We start from the raw sequence: 3,268 nt of genomic DNA, 5'->3' as shown, positions 1-3,268 counted from the left end.
AATAAAATTTAAAAAAATAAATAAAACTTTAAAAAAAGAAATCAAAAGACGTTATTTAAAAAAAAAACTGCTTCGCCAATTTAGCTCTCCATGCTCACTTTCTCCAGTGATGCTGCTGGTGAGTTCAAACTGCTCGACTCTGGCAGCACCACTTCCTAGCAACTGAGCCACCAGAGCTCCTTATTAGGTAAATTTGCTGTCAGGGGCCTCTCTAGAGTATTGAAGAGCAACAATATCAGTCAAGAGACTAAGGTATGCCTGCTCTAGGCCATGGTCTTCGCCATTATTTAATACACACCAGATAGCTTAACAGACTAATGATGGTAAAAAAGAATCAATGCATAGAAAGTGATTGTAAAGACCATGGCCTTTATCAGGTGCACCTTAGTCTCCAGAATGGCACCATTGCTCTTCAGAACTCTGGAGAGGTCCCTAACCGCAGACTTTCCCATTGCAATAGGTCTTTTAGTTTCCTGGCTACTGGTGCCAAGAGTGTTGACTGTGGAGCCAAGCAAACTAAAGCTGTGAACAACCTCAATCTCTTCACCATCCATCCTGTTGCTGCCAGTTGGTCCAGTGGTGAGAATCTTTGTCTTCTTGATATTGAGCCTCAATCCATATTGAAGGCTGCAGTCCTTGGCCTTCTGCAGCAAGCACTTCACGTCCTCCTCAGTTTCAGCAAGCAGGGTTGAGTCATCTGCATAAGGCAGATGAATCTTCCACCAATCCTGATGCCACACTTCTCCTCATACAGACTTAATGGCACATAACAACAACCTCACAACTGAACCAATAGATAGCATTATGATAAATGTAGGGGGAAATAGACATTGTTAATAATTTCTTTTCACTTGTATCAATAATTAACATCAATGAAAGCAGCAGTTAAGACATCAGGTGGCTAACTGGATTGGGCATACCTGCTGTGAATACCTCTAAAGTTAGAAAAGGCCAAGATGCCATGTGGATAACTAAGATTTGTCTGATCAAAGCCAGCTTTTGAGTTTGCTGATGCATGAGAAAGCTGGACAATGGAGATGGAAAATAAAAGAAGAATCAATGCATTTGGTTTTCAAATCTGTAAATCTTTTTCTATCTAAGTAGCTGGTGGGTTCGAACCACTGACCTGTTGGTTAACAGCACAGCATGTAATGCTATGAGCATGTAGTCATGAACATGTAATCATCAGAGCTCTTTATGGCACTGTGGAAGCATGTTGAACACTCTGAACAGTGTCAAACAAACAAATCAATCTTAGAAGAAATAAAAACATAATGCTCCTTAGAAGTGAGAGGAGAAACTTTCTTTGGTTAACTTACTATAGACACATTGTCAGAAAAGACCAGTCACTAAGAAAGACTATCATGTTTGGTAGAGGGTCAATGAAAAGGAAAGAAATCCTCAATAAGATGAATTACCACCATATGCACAATTATTCATGAAGATGGTGCAGAAGCCAACTCAGTTGCACCTAACAAAAACTTTCAATGAAATTGAAGTTCAGCAGAGTTAGGCAAAGTGGATCCAAATTTTGTTTGATTTTGTAGACTCGTCAATAATTCCATTTCTTTTGTGTGCTTGTTGTGAAAAATGCATGTACATGGATGAAACAGCAGCATCAACTTAGACTTTCGGGCAATAGTCACCTATAAGTCACCTATGAGGAATAACCAGTATCTGTAGAAATGCTTTATTATGAGGAATAGTCAAGGAAACTCTTTAGTGGGTTTTTGGGAAATCAGAGTCTCTCAGGAGAGATCAGAGTCTCTCAGAAGGAGATTGTCCATCATTCTCTCACAAAGCCACAGGTGGATTCAAACTACTTGAGAGCTACTGCATTTGGGTTGGCAGCCCAATTCCCTACAGACTAGGCTACCAGAACTCCCAGTGTCTTTCAGCTATCCATAATATAGTGTCTTCCTAAATGTGACTATAATAGAGATTGAACACATAAGTGCCATGTGCCATTATGAAGGAAAGAGATGAACTGGATTATAAAAATTTCCGTGGAGGAGCCAGCCGGAACACTGTGCCAACCAGAGAGCTGGAAGTTCAACCATACGCAGGACAGGAGCAACCGATTGCCCCCAGCTTCTAAGAGACCCAGGAGGAGCAACAGTTTGCCAGCCACCCGGAACTCCAGAGGAGCGAACACTACCTACCGTGTGACCCCAGAGGAGTGATGACTACCCGCCACTGTGTGACCCCCGCCCCTGCAGCCTGCGCCTGAGTGACTCCACCACACAGGGTGCCACTGCATAAACCCCCAGCAGCACCCAAGCCCCACCCCCTGCCCCCTGGTGGTAGTGTCCAAGCCCTGTGTTCCTGTGCCCCCCCAGTCCCTTGCTTCCTCCCCATTCCCCTGCCCCTCCTTGCAGCTCCACAACCACACACTTCAGCCACCACCACAGCCCTGTGACCTCAGGGCACCACTTTGGATCCAGCCATCACCCGGAACTATCAGCCGAACTGATGTGGAACTAATCTGGCAGGAGAAAGGCTGGCTCTGAACTGATATTTCTCTGAAGTCAGAAGTTCAGAGAAACGCACAAGTTTGGTAGCTGCCCAACTGACCTCAAGAGCAACATCTTCATATCAAGAACATACCAATGCCTCGAAGAAAGCAAACTATCCCACACAATACACAAAAGCAAAGCAAGGTGTCACTCACAAAGGGTGACACAGTAACAGTGGATTCCCTGAAGCCAGAAAGTCTGATGGAACTTTCTGACACAGAATTTAAAAGAGGAGTGACTGAATATATCCAATGGATGAAAAAGAAACTTGATGAATTACAGTATACTACAAGCAAAAACAAGGAGGAGCTCAAAAAAACAGTGCAGAACATTGCAGAGAAAACAAATGAGGCATTAGCGGCACTAGAAAAACAAGAATCCACTATTCAAAACATAAGGTCCAATGTTTCAGAGGCTGTCTACATGATGGAGGGACATATGAGCAGAGTTGATGAGATGGAACACAGAATCCATGAAATTGAAGACAAAATTGTCACCACCGATCTGCTAGAGCAAAAAGCAGAATCAAAAAAGAAGGAAAAAGAGGAAAACCTAAGAATAATGTGGGACACCATCAAGAGAAATAACATGTGCATCATTGGAATCCCAGAAAAGGAAGAAGAAAGTAAAGGCACTGAAAAAGTTGTGGAAGAATTACTAGAGGAAAACTTCCCAGGCATAATGAAGAATGACAGCGTATGTATTCAGGAAGCTCAGTGAACACCATATAGATTGGACCCCAAAAGAAAAAC

Source organism: Elephantulus edwardii, unplaced genomic scaffold, assembly GCF_000299155.1.
Source record: "Elephantulus edwardii isolate Elephantulus edwardi_28Jun2011 unplaced genomic scaffold, EleEdw1.0 scaffold00372, whole genome shotgun sequence".
In the NCBI taxonomy this organism is placed as follows: domain Eukaryota; kingdom Metazoa; phylum Chordata; class Mammalia; order Macroscelidea; family Macroscelididae; genus Elephantulus; species Elephantulus edwardii.
This window is presented reverse-complemented; position numbering follows the sequence as displayed.